The sequence below is a fragment of the Anomaloglossus baeobatrachus genome, chromosome 2 (genome assembly GCF_048569485.1).
Source record: "Anomaloglossus baeobatrachus isolate aAnoBae1 chromosome 2, aAnoBae1.hap1, whole genome shotgun sequence".
Taxonomy (NCBI): Eukaryota; Metazoa; Chordata; class Amphibia; order Anura; family Aromobatidae; genus Anomaloglossus; species Anomaloglossus baeobatrachus.
Genome location: NC_134354.1, coordinates 711,830,811 through 711,851,058, shown reverse-complemented (window position 1 = coordinate 711,851,058; position 20,248 = coordinate 711,830,811).

The following is a 20,248-nucleotide window of genomic DNA, read 5'->3' as shown; positions in this document are numbered from 1 at the left end:
CAAAATTATGTCGTTACAGTGACAACCGTCGCATTAGCCGCTTGCCTCGCCTCGGCTCCGCCCCCGCACGGATTGGCCGCTCGCCCCGGCCCCCAGTACGCATTGGCCAGGCCCCGCCCCCTCACGCATTGGACGCTCGCCCTGGCGCCGCCCCCGCACGCATTCCCCGAACCCACACGGAGCCCCAACTCCCAGGTGACTGCTGCAGCCCGGAAGGCCACACCGGCAAGACAAAGCGGAGAAAAGCCAGATGTGTGAAACCACTAGCTTATCCGGCTCCCGGCACACGTGTGCCGGAGCCGGCGTAGGCTGGTAACCATGGTACACATTGGGTAACTATAGAAACCACTTTCCTTAGTTACCCGATGTGTAACATGGTTACTAGTTTACCCCGGCTCCCGGCACACGTCAGCACTGTCGCTTTCAATAGTTACTTACCTTTTCTCCACTTTGTCGGATCCAGCGCGCTCCCGTGCACTGTGTACACAACAGTGGCCGCGCGACTAGCTACAATCATGTGTTGTCATGTGACCGGAGCATGTGACCAGGACGTTGCGGTGCGGCCACTGTACTGTACACAGTGTATGGCTTCTTTTAGACGTCTGTGTTTAATCAGGTACCATATGTCATACCTGTGACATCCGTGTTTGCATGCGTGTGACAGGTACTGGAGAAAACACGGGTCTGTGAAATAAAAATATTTTTTTAGATTTACCTGCTTTCTCTGGCTCTGCTGCCTCCCGCTCCTGACCGCCTATCAACACACACACACACACACACACACACACACAAACACACTGAGCACATATACACACATAGCAGACACACATGGATACACTGAGCGCATACACACATAGCGCACATGTATATACACACACACTGAGCACATATACACACTGAGCACACACACATAGCAGACAGACACACACACACACACACACACAGCAGACACACATGGATACACCGAGCGCATACACACATAGCGCACATGCATGTATACACACACACACACACACTGAACACATATACACACATAGCAGACACACATGGATACACCGAGCGCATACGCACATAGCGCACATGCATGTATACACACACACACTGAGCACATATACACACATAGCAGACACACATGGATACACCGAACGCATACACACATAGCGCACATGCATGTACACACACACTCTGCTGTATACTCACTCAGCGATGCGGTCCCCGGCACTGAAGTCCCCAGTGCTGTTCCCGCTTACAGCTCCACAGGGCACTGAATATTCAGTGAGTATAATGAGCGGCGATAAAGAACAAGAGGCAGCAGAGCCGGAGACAGCATCGCTGGAGAGAACTAAATATAGAAAATATTTTTATTAAAAAGATCCGTTATGTTTTACACTGATGTCACACGGATCACATCAGTGTGCGATCCGTGTGACATCCATGCTGCCGGAGATGCCTGCGTGTGTGCGGGCGGGGTCATGAAAAGTCACACGGTCCGTGTGCAAACACGGACGTGTGAGGCACATCATAGAATAACATAGGTATGTGTGACATCCGTGTTAAAAACAGATGTCACACGTACCTAAAACACGGACGTCTGAAACAGCCTATGGCAGCTCGCCGGATCCGATAAAGTGGAGAAAAGCCGGATGTGTGTAACAACTAGCTTACCCTGGCTTCTGGCACACGTAGGCTGGTAACCATGGTACACATCGGGTAACTATAGAAACCGCTTTGCTTAGTTGCCCAATGTGTAACATGGTTACTAGCTTACCCCGGCTCTCGGCACACGTGTACCAGAGCCGGCGTATGCTGTTAACAAGCGTACACATCGGGGAGCTATGGAAAACGCTTTGCATAGTTACCCGATGTGTACCATGGTTACTAGCATACCCCGGCTCCCTGCCCAATCAGATTGTTGGTCTCCCACTGTCAAACACGCCAATGCGTGCTGCACAACAAGAGACCAACGAGCAAAACATGAACCATCATTATTCAAGACTTACTGATTATATTATTATTCAATCTGCTAACCTACATACACATTCTAGAATACCCGATACGTTAGAATCGGGCCACCTTCTAGTATATATATATATATATATATATATATATATATATATATATATATACATAAGATATATATATATATATATATATATATATATATACAGTTAGGTCCAGAAATATTTGGACAGTGACACAAGTTTTGTTATTTTAGTTGTTTACAAAAACATGTTCAGAAATACAATTATATATATAATATGGGCTGAAAGTGCACACTCCCAGCTGCAATATGAGAGTTTTCACATCCAAATCGGAGAAAGGGTTTAGGAATCATAGATCTGTAATGCATAGCCTCCTCTTTTTCAAGGGACCAAAAGTAATTGGACAAGAGACTCTAAGGGCTGCAATTAACTCTGAAGGCGTCTCCCTCGTTAACCTGTAATCAATGAAGTAGCTAAAAGGTCTGGGGTTGATTACAGCTGTGTGGTTTTGCATTTGGAAGCTGTTGCTGTGACCAGACAACATGCGGTCTAAGGAACTCTCAATTGAGGTGAAGCAGAACATCCTGAGGCTGAAAAAAAAGAAAAAATCCATCAGAGAGATAGCAGACATGCTTGGAGTAGCAAAATCAACAGTCGGGTACATTCTGAGAAAAAAGGAATTGACTGGTGAGCTTGGGAACTCAAAAAGGCCTGGGCGTCCACGGATGACAACAGTGGTGGATGATCGCCGCATACTTTCTTTGGTGAAGAAGAACCCGTTCACAACATCAACTGAAGTCCAGAACACTCTCAGTGAAGTAGGTGTATCTGTCTCTAAAGCCCACTTTACACGTTGCAATTAGTTGTACAATCGCATTTGCGATGTGACACGCCCAGGTTGCATATGGGATCTTATGAGATTTCACGTTGGTCGTTCATTTCCTGTCACACGAGCGTTAGTAGTCTATGTTAAATTGATCAATGTTATGTGCGATCCTTTAGATCATGTGATCTGTGACGTATGCATTGGACACCTTTTTTTTTTTTATTTATTGACTTGCCAAGCGTGTGTAATGTGTAGGGATGTGTTTTTACTATGTCATCTGCCATTCAGCTCTGCTACATGGCCGCTAACAGCAGACACAGACAGCCATGTAGCAGAGCTGAATGGCAGATGACAGCAGACACAGACAGAGCCGCACTGTCAGAATGAACTCGGGTGAACTTCACCCGACTTCATTGTCATGCTGCGGCTCTGTCTGTGTCGCGTCCTGATTAGCGGTCACCAGTGAAGGGCTCACCGGTGACCGCTAATCTCCTAAGTTACTGAAGTTAGCAGCCCTCTCTGATACTCACCAATCCCCGGCACTGCACGGCGTTCACACTGCTCCGGCGGCTTTTACTGTTTTGAAAAAGCCGGCCGCCCATTAAACAATTTCGTATTCCCTGCTTTCCCAGCCCACCGGCGCCTATGATTGGTTACAGTGAGACACGCCCCCACTCTGAGTGACAGGTGTCACACTGCACCCAATCACAGCAGCCGGTGGGCGGGTCTATACTGTGTAGTGAAATAAATAATTAAATAATTAAAAAAAAACGGCGTGCGGTCCCCCCCAATTTTAAAACCAGCCAGATAAAGCCATACGGCTGAAGGCTGGTATTCTCAGGATGGGGAGCTCCACGTTATGGGGAGCCCCCCAGCCTAACAATATCAGCCAACAGCCGCCCAGAATTGCCGCATACATTATATGCGACAGTTCTGGGACTGTACCCGGCTCTTCCCGATTTGCCCTGGTGCGTTGGCAAATCAGGGTAATAAGGAGTTATTGGCAGCCCATAGCTGCCAATAAGTCCTAGATTAATCATGTCAGGCGTCTATGAGACACCCTCCATGATTAATCTGTAAATTACAGTAAATAAACACACACACCTGAAAAAATCCTTTATTAGAAATAAAAACACAAACATATACCCTGGTTCACCACTTTAATCAGCCCCAAAAAGTCCTCCTTGTCCGGCGTAATCCAGGATGCTCCAGCGTCGCTTCCAGCGCTGCTGCATGGAGGTGACAGGTAATGAAGACAGGCGCGCGATCAGCTGCTGTCACTGAGGTTACCCGCGGCCACCGCTGGATCCAGTGACAGCGGGTAACCTCAGTGACAGCTCAGCTGATCGCGCGCCTGTCTTCATTTGCTGTGTGGAGGTGACCGGAGCGGCTGTGTCTGCTGCAGCTCCGGTCACCTCCATGCAGCAGCGCTGGAAGCGACGCTGGAGCATCCTGGATTACGCCGGACAAGGAGGGCTTTTTGGGGCTGATTAAAGTGGTTAACCAGGGTATATGTTTGTGTTTTTATTTCTAATAAAGGATTTTTTCGGGTGTGTGTGTTTATTTACTGTAATTTACAGATTAATCATGGAGGGTGTCTCATAGACGCTTAACATGATTAATCTAGGACTTATTGGCAGCTATGGGCTGCCAATAACTCCTTATTACCCCGATTTGCCAACGCACCAGGGTAAATCGGGAAGAGCCGGGTACAGTCCCAGAACTGTCGCATATAATGTATGCGGCAATTCTGGGCGGCTGTTGGCTGATATTGTTAGGCTGGGGGGCTCCCCATAACGTGGAGCTCCCCATCCTGAGAATACCAGCCTTCAGCCGTATGGCTTTATCTGTCTGGTATTAAAATTGGGGGGAACCGCACGCCGTTTTTTTTAATTATTTAATTATTTATTTCACTACACAGTATAGACCCGCCCACCGGCTGCTGTGATTGGGTGCAGTGTGACACCTGTCACTCAGAGTGGGGGCGTGTCTCACTGTAACCAATCATAGGCGCCGGTGGGCGGGGAAAGCAGGGAATACGAAATTGTTTAATGGGCGGCCGGCTTTTTCAAAACAGTAAAAGCCGCCGGAGCAGTGTGAACGCCGTGCAGCGCCGGGGATCGGGGATCGGTGAGTATATGAGAGAGGGGGATAGACTGACATGGACAGAGAGTGAGGGACAGAGATAGTGACCGACTGACAGAGATTAGTGACTGACAGACATTGTGAGGCGCTTCAGAACGCAGCTTTTCAGCTGCGCTCTGAAGCGGACCTTTTTTAAGCTGCGGTGCAGAGCGCACACCTGCGCACATAGCATCAGACACCAAAATCGTATGAGGGATGTCACACGTTACAATTGACTAGGTTCGTGCAACAAAACGCTCAATTCTAGAGAATGATACGATGTGTTTGCGATCAACGGTTTTGCGTTCAATCCTGATCGCAAGTAGATGTCACACGCAGATACCTCACAAACGATGCCGGATGTGCGTCACTTACAACTTGACCCCAACGACGGATTGTGAGATATATTGAAGCGTGTGTAGCGGGCTTAAGTCAACAGTAAAGAGAAGACTCCATGAAAGTAAATACAAAGGGTTCACATCTAGATGCAAACCATTCATCAATTCCAAAAATAGACAGGCCAGAGTTAAATTTGCTGAAAAACACCTCATGAAGCCAGCTCAGTTCTGGAAAAATATTCTATGGACAGATGAGACAAAGATCAACCTGTACCAGAATGATGGGAAGAAAAAAGTTTGGAGAAGAAAGGGAACGGCACATGATCCAAGGCACACCACATCCTCTGTAAAACATGGTGGAGGCAACGTGATGGCATGGGCATGCATGGCTTTCAATGGCACTGGGTCACTTGTGTTTATTGATGTCAAAACAGCAGACAAGAGTAGCCGGATGAATTCTGAAGTGTACCGGGATATACTTTCAGCCCAGATTCAGCCAAATGCCGCAAAGTTGATCGGACGGCGCTTCATAGTACACATGGACAATGACCCCAAGCATACAGCCAAAGCTACCCAGGAGTTCATGAGTGCAAAAAAGTGGAACATTCTGCAATTGTCAAGTCAATTACCAGATCTTAACCCAATTGAGCATGCATTTCACTTGCTCAAATCCAGACTTAAGACGGAAAGACCCACAAACAAGCAAGACCTGAAGGCTGCGGCTGTAAAGGCCTGGCAAAGCATTAAGAAGGAGGAAACCCAGCGTTTGGTGATGTCCATGGGTTCCAGACTTAAGGCAGTGATTGCCTCCAAAGGATTCGCAACAAAATATTGAAAATAAAAATATTTTGTTTGGGTTTGGTTTATTTGTCCAATTACTTTTGACCTCCTAAAATGTGGAGTGTTTGTAAAGAAATGTGTACAATTCCTACAATTTCTATCAGATATTTTTGTTCAAACCTTCAAATTAAACGTTACAATCTGCACTTGAATTCTGTTGTAGAGGTTTCATTTCAAATCCAATGTGGTGGCATGCAGAGCCCAACTCGCGAAAATTGTGTCACTGTCCAAATATTTCTGGACCTAACTGTATATATATTGGGAAAACTTTGAAAGTGTCCCCAAGTGCAGTGGCAAAAACCATCAAATGCTACAAAGAAACTGGCTCACATGAGGACCGCGCCAGGAAAGGAAGACCAAGAGTCACCTCTGCTGCAGAGGATAAGTTTATCCGAGTCACCAGCCTCAGAAATCACAGGTAAACAACAGCTCAGATTAGAGACCAGGTCAATGCCACACAGAGTTCTAGCAGCAGACACATCTCTAGAACAATTGTTAAGAGGAGACTTTGTGCAGCAGGCCTTCATGGTAAAATAGCTGCTAGGAAACCACTGCTAAGGACAGGCAACAAGCAGAAGAGACTTGTTTGGGCTAAAGAACACAAGGAATGGACATTAGACCAGTGGAAATCTCTGCTTTGGTCTGATGAGTCCAAATTTGAGATCTTTCGATCCAACCACCGTGTCTTTGTGCGACGCAAAAAAGGTGAACGGATGCATTCTACATGCCTGGTTTCATGAAGCATGGAGAAGGAGGTGTGATAGTGTGGGGGTGCTTTGCTGGTGACACTGTTGGGGATTTATTCAAAATTGAAGGCATACTGAGCCAGCATGGCTCCCACAGCATCTTGCAGCGGCATGCTAGTCTATCTGGTTTGCATTTAGTTGGACCATCATTTTTTTTTCAACAGGACAATGACCCCAAACAAACCTTCAGGCTGTGTAAGGGCCATTTGACTAAGAAGGGGAGTGATGGGGTGCTACGCCAGATGACCTGGCCTCCACAGTCACCAGACCTGTACCCAATCAAGATGGTTTGGGGTGAGTTGGACCGCAGAGTGAAGGCAAAAGGGCCAACAAGTGCTAAGCATCTCTGGGAACTCCTTCAAGACTGTTGGAAGACCATTTCCGGTGACTACCTCTTGATGCTCATAAGAGAATGCCAAGAGTGTGCAAAGCAGTAATCAAAGCAAAAGGTGGCTACTTTGAAGAACCTAGAATATAAGACATATTTTCAGTTTTTTCACACTTTTTTATTAAGTATTTCATTCCACATGTGTTATTTCATAGTTGTGATGCCTTCAATGTGAATCTACAATTTTCAGAGTCATGAAAATAAAGAAACCTCTTTGAATGAGCCAAACTTTTGGTCTGTACTGTGTATATATATATATATATATATATATATATATATATATATATATATATTTATGGTATATATATATATATATATATATATATATATATATATATATAGCATATACTATATATAGATGCACACACATAACCAGGTGTGAAAAAAATACAGCCAAGAAAGAAAACATAAGTTTTACTTTGTAAAGCTTGTCTTTATAAAGTAAAATGAAAGACTTCATTTTGCAAATGCAAAGCGAATGAACAAAATAAAAATGAAGAAAAACTCCAAAAATGGGTGCAAACAAAATTTTTGCCACTTTCCAAAATTGTGGGTAAACCAGTCTGTTTCATGAAAGTGATTCTCGTTCAAACCTGCCTGTGGCAAGTAACAGGTGTGGGCAATATGAAAATCACACCAGAAACCAGGCAAAAAGGGAAGAAGTTGACTTAATCTTTGCTTTGTGTGTCTGTGTGTGTCACACTAAGCATGAAAAACAGAAGGAACATAAGATAACTGTCTCAGGACTTGAGAACAAAAAATGTTGAAAAATGTCAACAATCTCAAAGTCAAAAGTTTATCTCCAGAGATCTTGATGTTTCTTTGTCCAAGGTGCACGACATAATCAAGAAGTTTACAATCCATGGCACTATAGCTAACCTCCATGGACGTGTACAGCAGATAAATATTGATAAATTGTTGCAACAAAGGATAGTCTGGATGGTGAATAATCAACCCCAATCACACTCCAAAGAAATTCAAGCTGTCCTGCAGGTTAAGGGTGCAGTAATGTCAGCGTAAACTATCTGTCACCATTTGCATGAAATTAAATGCGATGGAGGAGACCCAGGAGGACCCCACTGCTGACACAGAGACATAAAAAAAACAGACTGCAGTTTGCCAAAATATACATGAGTTAGCCAAAATCCTTCTGCGAGAGTGTCTTCTGGGCAAATGACACAAAGATAGAGCTTTTTGGTAAAGCACAGCATTCTAATGTTTACCCAAAATGGAATGAGGTATACAAAGAAAATAACACAGTACCTACGGTTAAGTATGGTGGAAGTTCAAAAATGTTTTAGATCTATTTTGTTGCTTTTGGCACTGAGTGCCTTGTCTGTGTGCAAGGTATCATGAAATCTGAAGATTGTCAAGTGATTTTGGGTTGCAAAGTAGTGCCCAGTGTAAGAAAGCTGGTTTTGCGTCTTAGGTCATGGGTCTTCCAGCAAGACAATGAGCCCAAACATACTTCACGAAAGCCCCCAGAATTGGATGGAAACAAAGCACTGGACAGTTTTGAAGTGGCAGCAGTGAGTCCGTATATAAATCCCATTGAACACCTATGATCTGAGATCTTAAAATTGCTGCTGGGAGAAGGCGCCTTTAACTATGAGAGACCTGGAGCAGGTTGCAAAAGAAGAGTGGTCCGAAATTCTAGCTGAGAAATTTAGGAAGCTTGTTGATTGTAATAGGAAGCCATTGATTCCAGTTTTTTATTCCAAAGAGTGCTCAACTAAATATTAAGTTGAGGATCCGGACCACGTTTGGGGTTTTGTGTAAAATTATCAAATTTGCCTTTTTTTACTCTGTTTTTTTTTTTTGTTGCTCCAATACAGACAAAGGAACTAAAAATGTGTATGATCAAACATATGTAATTGCGATCATTTTCTGGGGGACATTCTTTTCTGCAATAATATGAAGGGTTCCAATACTTTGCACCATGAATGTATCAAAACATCAATTTTTTAAGGTACACAAGTGTGGAGGTTTTGAAAGAACTTGGCAGGGAGGTTGTTCTAAACATTTTTGGAGAACTAAAAACAAATTTTCACTTCGCGCTTCCACTGCTGAGGTCAATTGCTGCACTTGATTAACAACGGACACTTCTAAATTTACATAGCTAAAGATTACTGCTCATCGCTACTAAAGATCATATGTACTTAAAATCACTACATGTCCTGTACATTTATCGGAAGATTTAAGAAATATTAATAAAGCGTTGTGAATCATCCTTCATCACACCATTTTACCGAAAGCTGTAAGGGAAATATAGGGGGAATAAACTTGTTTGGTTTGGAGCTAACATGATACCCCAAGTTTGTGGAAGAGGGAATTATATAAAAAAAAAAAAAAATATATATATATATATATATATATATATATATATAGAGAGAGAGAGAGAGAGAGAGAGAGAGAGAGAAGAAAGTAAATGGATTTTTATCTAAACACACCTGCCCCTACAGGTCTCAATCAAGAAAAACAAATATTGTTTTTTAAATGGTAAATATGCAATAATGCAGGTGCTTCTCAATAAATTAGAATATCATCAAAAAGTTAATTTATTTCAGTAATTCAATACAAAAAGGGAAACACATATATTATATAGAGTCATTAATAGGGATGATCGAATACCAAAATATCCGACTTCGCAAATATTCAACGAATAAGTCGCCGCTATTCGACTATTCGCGAATATTCGAGGCGCAATGTAAGTCTATGGGAAACCAGAATAATTTCATGTTGGACCTAATGGCGAGCTGGAAAAGGCTAAAAAGGCACAAACAGTATGGGCACAGCCTGTAGAAGGTTGGAAATCATCTGAATTCTCTCTCTCTCTCTCTCCTAGGCGCCAGGAAGTCAGAAACGAAAATGAAAGTATCGGAGCGGATGTTGTTTTATTCGTCAGATACCGAATGATGTGAATAGCCTGTTATCCGTTAGATATCGAATAGTGGTGAATACATTCACTCATCCCTAGTCATTAAACACAGAGTAATCTATTTCAAGTGTTTATTTCTGTTCATGTTGATGATAATTGCTTCTTTAGCAATGGCCTTTTGTGGCTTACCCTCCTTGTGGAGTGTGTCAATGACTCCCTTCTGGACATCTGTCAAGTCAACACTCTTCCCCATGCTTGTGTAGCCTACTGAACCAGACTAAGGAACCATTTTAAATGCTTCGGAACCTTTGCAGGTGTTTTATGGTAATTATTCTAATTTTCTGAGATAATGACTTTTGGGTTTTCATTGGCTGTAAGCCATAATCATCAACATTAACAGAAATAAACACTTGAAATAGATCCCTCTGTGTATATGCATTTCCCTTTTTGTATTGAGTTACTGAAATAAATTCACTTTTTGATGATATTCTAATTTGTAGAGATGCACCTGTATTTAACAATATTCACTTAAAATGATTAAGCACTAATTATTTTTACTATTTATTATTATAGCACCATTTATTCCATGGGGATTTTATAAAATATAGTTTATGTATGATATGTTTTTATAATTAGATTGATATATTATTGTATTCACTTAGTCCTCAGTCTTATATTCAAGGATTTTAGCTTTAATTATTAATAAAGTATGGAGACAATGATACAAAGTAAATCTGACAAAGAATGTTCACATGTCAGTGTTTCCAATATGTGTGACAGCCATGTTTTTCACGGATACCACACATACCCATTAAAATCTATAATGATCTTCACATGTCATGTTTTCACACAGATCATATGTTCATGTGAACCACACGTGGGTCCTTGTGAACCACATGGGGATATGTTAACTTTTTCCCGGCAGCATAGATCACACGACTCGTACAAGTCAATGGGTCAGTAAAATACATATAGAGCACAAGTATGACACACAGATGACACAGGTGCACATGGATGGCAACATGGAGGGTCAAAATGGAACATGACACAAGTGCGTTTTTTTATGCGCACAAGTGAATGGGGCCTAATGAAGTGCATATCGACATCTACACATGTGCAGGAATAAGTATGTAAAGCACCATTATAGCGTTTTTTTCAGTGCTGAAGGGGTACTTTAAATGTAAATCCCCTGCCCCCTGTCTTATACGTTTCTGCTGCCATCTTCATCTTTTTTTCAGCAGTGCTTTAGTCGGTCTCCAGCAATTTGTAATCTGCCAACTGCTCCAGTGTTTCATGTAGGGAGGGCACAGTCTTGCTTTGTTACAGGGGTCACATCAGACATTTGCAATACGGTCTTTGCTAAACACTCCAATCCGCTACTACCATTGTTGCTATTAGCAACCAGGGTCACATTCAATTTACTGGCCAGCCACTTCCCTGGTACTCGGGCCCCCATTGGGGTCCCCAAGCTCTTCATCCTGTCCTTCAGCTTCATTGATCACGGCAGAAATAACATTTTTTCAGTCAGTTAGGCCCTACTTTTCTCTCATGATCTCACTGACCTTCCGCTGACTAAGGGGGTTCATTAGGTCTCCACCAGGGAATGACCACCACCCGGGACGCATTGCATGTCCAGCACCTGGATTTGACCCACAAGGTCACACAAATTAAAGTTATTGGGGTTTTCCTCTACCACGTCTCTCAAGGCTGCTTTACACCAGACAATCTATCGTGCGATAAATCGTCGGGGTCACGGTTTTTGTGATGCACATCCGGCATCGCTGGCGCTGTGTGACACCTCCTAGCGACGCAGTATCGCTCACAAATCGTGAGTCGTGTACTGCTCGCTAGGTTCCATAATATCGTTTAATTTAGTTGTTCATCGTTTCCGGGGTAGCACACGTCGCTCCGTGTGACACCCCGGGAACGATGAACAGCAGCTCACCTGCGTCACGCGGCCGCCGCCGGCTATGTGAAGGAAGGAGGTGGGCGGGATGTTTACAACCCGCTCATCTCCGCCCCTCCACTTCCATTGGCCGGCGGCCGTGTGACGTCGCTGTGACGCCGAACGTCCCTCCCACTCCAGGAAGTGGACGTTCGCCGCCCACAGCGAGGTCGCACGAGAGGTAAGTATGTGTGACGGGGGTTACTGACTTTGTGCGACACGGGCAGTGATTGACGCAAAAAGGACGGGGGCGGGTACGATCGATTGTGAAATCGCACAATCGGTCGTACCATGTAAAGCAGCCTTCACAGACGCAGTCTGTTCCTCTCCCTCAGGGACTCTCCTCACACTAACTGACTTCTTAGCTGTCATTTTTTAAACTAAGCCCCTCCCCTTTCATAACCCACTCTAGCCCGGGAGCACCAGCGAAGTAGCTAATACATGGTGGCCAACTAGTGGCTGCTTAAACACATTACACCATAAGATAAGCTTTAAACATTACATTTTACACACAGTAGACATGCATGTCTGGGACGGCTGAGCCCTACACCCCCTCACAAGGTCGCTTGCATTCAGTTGTGATTAGCTATGAGCTCTTCTTCTAACCCAGTGGTGTTACAGCTGCCCATCAGTGCAAGAGCAAAACTTCAGCAAGCCCTATATGTGGGTGAAGCAATGGACATCCAGAGGATTTGTTCTGTGCATATTATACAGGATGCTACCAGCACATTTGCACCTTAATATGAGACTTTTCATCTGAAAAACTGAATATGGACACTGAAGCCCAGGTTAGACCACTTATGACATTTAAAGAAATTGACTGATACCACTGCATATACAATTGTGTACTCATCATTTTCCATATTGACTTGTGTTTGTATTATGATTATTTGTATGGTATTTTACGTGCACGGATTAGACGTACATATGGAATCCTGTGAAAAAACTGATCCGTCGCGTCAGTTACATCTGTTGTGCGTCCGTTTTACGATGGATCCGTCGTGATCCGTTTGTTTTTGGGACAGCCCAATAGAAGTGCCAGACATGCTGGGCATGCTCAGTAGAACATGACGGAATCCAGCACTGGATTCTGTCCTTTGACGGACTATGGTGGAATCCTGCACTATAGACAACCATTATACCTCTTGAAGGACTGCGACGGAATCCTGCGCAGTGCGATTTTTTGACTCTCCAAAAAAAAGTTACAGTGTCAGTTGCTTCCGCTCGATGGTCAGTCATTCCACGACTGATCCATCACGCGGTGGATGCAACGCAAGACCATCAGTCGCAATCCGTCGTTAATACAAGTCAATGGGGAAAAAACTGAATACTGCAAAATATTTTGCAGGATACCGTATTTTCTCAAGGCAACGAATTGTGACTGATGGAAAAAGACTGAAGTGTGAAAGTAGCCTTATGGTGGAAGAAAGTGTAGTTTTTCTTTAATTTGGTGGCACAGTATTAATTGAATAAATTATATGGCCTTAAATTTACACACTTCTATGTGCTAAAGCTAAATTGTACTGCCAAGCCAACTAAAAGCCACTTAAAACTTGACCAGACAGAGCTCTGGGAAATGAAATTCCCTTTAATTTCCATTCAGTGGATACGATATGGCAGCTCACATATTAATATGAAATTCAGGGGGTGGACAAAATCTGTCCTTGGCCTATGGTTGGGTGCCCCTCATGTCCTGAATGTTAGCATGATAGTTATTGGACGGACAATTAGTTACATAATACATCTGTCATGAAGGTGTCAGAGCCTGATGTGATCTTGAGGGGATTTGTGATCAAAGGGTTGCAGCGTATAATCGACTGCAGATCCTCTTTATTGCCCGTATGTCATCCTGAGTTGGAGCTTATTTAATTCCATCCAGTGCTGAAGGGGTTTAGGTTCCTTTCTATCCTGCTGTGATTTAACAAGTAGTTGTAACCTCAGCTGCATCAACTCCCTTCTGCTATAACTATCATTTATCATATCTCCCTATCTCATTTATAGTTCATTCTATACTGTCTAGTTTGAAGGAGCCTGTCTCTGGAGAAGCTCAGGCGTTTGCTTCTGTTGCAGCTGAGACGTTTCATGCTGAAGAAGCTGTGGAGTGCTATTTGTTGTGTTTTTCCCTACCTGTTTGCCTTACCTTCCTTGTGCTGTCTTATTGCAGTGGCGAGACTATCAGCTCACTGGCTGTCATTAATCAGGGTGCGTTCAGGTCCAGCGAAGGCCTAGGCAAGTGACAGTACACAGAGGGAAGGACCCATCTGGGGACATTAGGGATCAGACTCAGGTGAGTGTTAGGAGGTGACCCCACTCCCTCTCCTTAGCACCAGGGCTGTCTGTTGTATTGCTTCCCTGGTTTTCTCTTTTGTATAGTGTTGCTCGCAGGGAGTCCTCTCACTCCCAGCGTGACAAGATTCTTGCCAACACTACTGCTATGAGAGTTTTGAGGACCAGGTCAGAAAGTGAGCGGTCTTATGAAAAACTCACACCTAAAATGGGCATTTTGTGGGCATTCCTAGACATTTGGGAGGAAATTAAATGTTTTGATTATTCTACATGTTGGCAAATATGCCATTGTCCTGTTTAATCATGACCACCAGTTGTAGATTGTTTATTAATTGGTAGAAATAATGAGTGGTAATTGTTTTGAAATACATGAATTACACCCCTCCTTCAATAGAGCCCTAGATGACCTAGGTGCTGCCCTAACTCTAATCCTGCCCGTAAAACTAACAGATATGACAATATATTGTTTTTTTTTTAGTTTTTATACATGATGGAATTGATAGTTTTACAACTATAGAGCAACAGGATGGAGTCTATGGATTGAATGTAACATTGAAAATGTGTGTTTTCAAAACCTTTAATGGCTCATCCGATTAGGGGCATAAAATAGCAGAAAAGGGCCATGAATAAAGATGCAGGAAAAAAAGGTCAAAAGTAAAGGCCCAGTCACACTAAACAACTTACCAGCGATCCCAAAAATGATCCAACCTGATAGGGATCGCTGGTAAGTTGCTAGGAGGTTGCTGGTGAGATGTTACACTGCGACGCTCCAGCGATCCCACCAGCAACCTGACCTGGCAGGGATCGCTGGAGCGTGGCTACACGAGTTACTGGTGAGCTCACCAGCAACCAGTGTCCCAGCCCCCAGCCAGCAGCGCCGCGTGGAAGATGCTGCGCTTGGTAACTAAGGTAAATATCGAGTAACCAACCCGATATTTACCTTGGTTACCAGCGCACGCAGCTACACGTGCAGAGAGCAGGGAGCAGCGCACACCGCTTAGCGCTGGCTCCCTGCTCTCCTAATTACAGCACACATCGGGTTAATTACCCGATGTGTGCTGCAGCTACATGTGCACAGAGCACGGAGCAGCGCACAATGCTTAGTGCTGTCTCCCTGCTCTCCTAGCTACAGTACACATGGGGTTAATTACCGATGTGTACTCTGCTACACGTGCAAGAAGCAGGAGCCGACACTGACAGTGAGAGCGGAGGAGGCTGGTAACGAAGGTAAATATCGGGTAACCAAGGACAGGGCTTCTTGGTTACCCGATGTTTACCGTGGTTACCAGTGTCCGCAGAAGCCGGCTCCTGCTGCCTGCACATTTAGTTGTTGCTGTCTCGCTGTCACACACAGCGATCTGCCCTTCACAGCGGGACAGCAACAACTAAAAAATGGCCCAGGACATTCAGCAACAACCAACGACCTCACAGCAGGGGCCAGGTTGTTGCTGGATGTCACACTAAGCAACATCACTAGCAACATCGCTGCTACGTCACAAAAGTTGTTCGTTAGCAGCGATTTTGCTAGCGATGTTGCTTAGTGTGATGGGGCCTTAAGTCAACGAGAAGGTGGAGAAACTTTAGAAAAATGTCATCCATAAACCACAGGGATAAATTTGTTGCATCCAATCTAATTCTGAGCTGCCTAAAAGTATAACTGTATTAGTAAATCTGGAAGACCAGTGACCAGTGATCTACAGCTTGACTTACTAGTTGTTACTGGGAATTATATATAAAATACATTTCCCTACATACAACTTTATTGATGATGTGATTTAGATTTTGACCTCTGGCAGTAAATAAGACCTGTCACTATGAGTGAATTATTTCCAAGTGATGGAAAATGGTTTGCAGTCTGGCAAGTAGGGACATGTGAGGGATTGACTTCGATAATAATAGGTCATAGACAAAACTCATACAATACTGCATATGATTGTCCTCAACATAGACAAGTATGTTGAATGTATGGGATATATTTTTCCATTAGTATTTGTCGTATACTCTCAATCTTTATACTTATTAATATACTACATATTATTCCATCAAAGCCATCTATTATGTATTGGCTGGATTTTAATGCTGTTAGGCCACGAGCACACATTCAGTATTTGGTGAGTTTTTTACCTCAGTATTTGTAGCCAAAACCAGGAGTGGGTGATAATTACAGAAGTGGTGTCCGTGTTTTTATTCTACTTTTCACTCCTGGTTTTGGCTACAAATACTGAGGTAAAAAACTCACCAAATACTCCATTTGTATACACGACCTAAGTGTCTAATTTCAACGAATCGAGTCTAAACATTTGACAAGTAGATGAAAGATTTCTAAAAAAAACCATAGTATGATATTGAAATATCTGCCACATTAACATATGCCAGCTTGCCATTAGTGTCTGTGGATCATATAGAAACAGCCACATGACTCCCATCAATATAATGGCTCCTGTGTTGGCCACCTTTAGTATTGCTTTCATTTTTGGCATTTAGATAGCTATTGACAGAACAATATTTGGGGTGATTATTTGACTAGCAGCTATCTTACCTGACTCTCCCATATACAGAAATGCTTGTTCTGCCGAGCACGCCTGTGTTTTCTGAGGAAGCCACTGCCAGACATTATTGGCGGTGGCAATCTTTTGGTCCGAAGTTGGATTGCAATGCATTGACTGGCCACTGCTCTCCTGACATGAATGTTACAGCTTTATAGAAATACAGTATATCAAGCTTTTCACACTACGCACACTACGGTCATGAGACCTGCAGCCAGCCCTTGTATTGGGGTCCGAGATTGGACTAATGAACACTGAAATCTAAAAGAGCCCTAAGAGAGTTTGGGGACCTACATTTCTGTCATGGTAATCACTCTCAGGCACATTGCCTGACAACCTGCCCTGAAGCATGTGTGTGCAGTGTGTATGTGTGCTCTGCTGTCAATGTCAATGTCAATGTCGGTGAATGAGTACAGCATGCTAACTGTGCAGTAAGCAGTGACTGTAACCACTACCTGCGCTTCCACAATACATCAGGGGGAGCAGCTGTAGGGTGGATATAGCCCCCTGAATAAGCCCATGCGAAACACGCCACAGGGCTAGAGGTTAAGTGTCACAACTAAGGACAAATGAGTAGGTGTTATGGATTATTTGCACTTATGCTTTTGTGCCGCCCCGTGCTCAGCTGCAACCGAGCCGCTTGGGTCCGGACCTTCAGTGGGTGGCTCGAGGGTCTCCGGACCCGGGGGTCCTGCGGTCACTCCGACCAAAAAGGGGTTGGCGGTTTGGGGACGTAGGTGTATGGCCGGAGCCGTGTTTTACGTTTGTGACGCCACCCCCGGGATGTGGTGAAGGTGGACACCACCGCTGCAGTTACGGGGCACCCGGAGGAGATGGTATGCAGCAAGTTGTTAACCCCTCCGTGGGCAGGGATGGTGGCCCCGGGACCCGTTGGGGGTGTTTTGGCGGTGCAGGAAGATGGGCGGCGGGAGGGCACTGGTGTACTCACTATTAGAATGAAACACTCGAGTCTCTGGTAAACCAAGATGATGATGGTTGGTGCCCGCAGCCGGCTGCAGTCGGGTTCCCCCACCCGGTTTGTGGTCTCTGCCTTTCTCCTGCACCTGTTTGAGTTGTTGGACTACCTGCGCTTGCAGCGTCAGGAGTCCGCTCCCCGGCTTGTGGATGTCGGAAGAGCCCGTTTGCCCAAAGACGCTGGCCCGTGGGATCTCTGAGCCTTGGCGGTGGCTTTCTATGCCCCTCATTAGGCTGTTGTCTTCTATGAGGGACTTTGGGTGGGAAAGGACCTAAAGTCCAGACCACAATCAGTTAATTAACTCAGTCCAGTAGTTTCTAGACCTTGTTTCAGGGTCTGAGTACCCCCTCTTGTGCTCCGGTTTCCGAGTCGGTTCCTGGGACTACCCTGTCCTGGTCCACCATGGTTCCACCGAGCCGACTTCCCGGCTCCTGCAGACAGAGGCCTCCATATGCCTCCTAGCCAAAGGTGCCCGGGCTCCAACCCTGGCACCTGTCAGTCTGTCACAGGCCTGACCTACAGGCCTGACCTCCTCCACTCCACTCTCAAACTGAACTGTAACTGAACTGTTTGTGTTTTTTCTGCCTCAGGCTCTCTGAACTCCTTGGTGGGCGCGGCCAACCGCCTGGCTCTGCCCCCTGGTGTGTCTATCTGTGGCGCCCTGGACTAGCCAGGGGCCACAGGTAACAACACACACCCCCACCCCCAGCAGGTCACAGCAGTCATCTCTAGTGAGACCTGATTTCCTCCTTCGGGTTCAGACAGACACACCAGGTGGGTGGAGTCAGGCAGATGGACACGCCCACTGAGGAGTCTAGCTGGTCTGAGGCAGGAAACAACAGAGACAAGTCCAGGCAGAGGAAGGGAGAGGAGGTGTGCAGAGTGGCAGAAGCAGATAGGGGCCTAGGTTGGAGCCTAGGACCCTCTTGTAGTAAGTCAGGCAGACGCTAGTGGCCGTCTGCAGGGGCCGGGAAGACAGCCCTGGTGGAACCGTAGGTAGCCGGGACAGGGTGGTGGCCCGTCCAGTACCGAACCGGGGAGCCAGCTGGAAACCGGAGCACAGGAGGAGCATATAAAGAAAGTGCAGGGAAGGACGCACACTATTAGCCTGGAGTCAGGGGAGAAACCACAGCAGCCGACTGCGGGACCCGTCCATCCAGCCGTTTGTTTTAACAGAGACTCTGTATATGTTTTTGGCTGAGTGAGTACCACCGTGCCATCTGCCCCCACGACCCTGCACCCCACCAAACCCTTCCATCCACTTTCCAGTCACCATCATCGAGCCCCGGGACCACCAAAACCTTTTACCCACGGAGGGGAGAGAAACATCTCGGCTGCTCCCTGTCATCGCTCCCGGGATCCCCGTCCAGAGCAGCAGTGGTGTCCCAACCTCACCACAACCGTGTGTGGCATCACGGACTGACTTCCCAAACCCCAAAACTATTCCCCTTTCACTCATGGGCGAGGAGCGCCGCTCGAGTCCCCGGATCCGGCCCACCGCTCGAGCCACCGAGCAGCAGCAGCGCCGGACCCGAGCGTGGTGAGCGCAGCGTCCCCTCCCCGCCCGCGACACATCAAGCATTGAGGAAGGGGACTAGGGTTTAATGTGGTTGGCTGGTGTTACCTAATGAGGGGACTGGTGTTATGCGGGGCTCTATCTGTGGCTACCTGGCTTGTCCAGGGCGTCACACTTTATTTTACCTGGGAGTATGTTAGCATATAGATTTAACACTGCTAGTTTATATTCAAGTCACTTTTGCCCCTGGAACATTGAACTATATTGGGACTGTGCAATGCTTTTTTCTACAATACTCTGCTACCAAGAGCAATAAAATGATTATATAGCTGTCTTTCCAATAAATACAAGTAATGTCATACAAATGAAAAATACAAGTCACATATGCAATGCTTTAATTTACAGAAACTACTACCAGCTTTCTTTGTACAATTAATATCAATATGTCCAGTAATTAACCTAAAGTGGCTCATGGCTACAGAGAAAAATGTATCCTAACTCTTGTGGAATTTGCATAATTACGTCTATGAAATTGGGTGATGACTGATACATCACAAGCATTCTCTTACACCAGACACAGGTGCTTGTGCTCCAGGAGGGGGTAATGTACTGACCTTGTAGTAATAAGGTACAATACGGAATCACTATGGAATGTAGAGCCTGGAGACAGAGCACATTCCTGAGTACAGTCCTGGCTTATACCAAAGGTTTGTAACCGGCACATTGACGAGGTCAAGTCTAAGGAACCACCAATGACTAAACGAACATGAATAATGACTACACGAACATGAATAATGACTACACGTGGATTTTCATTGGAAGGTGTCTATGTGCGTATGATGCTGACTTGTACCCTA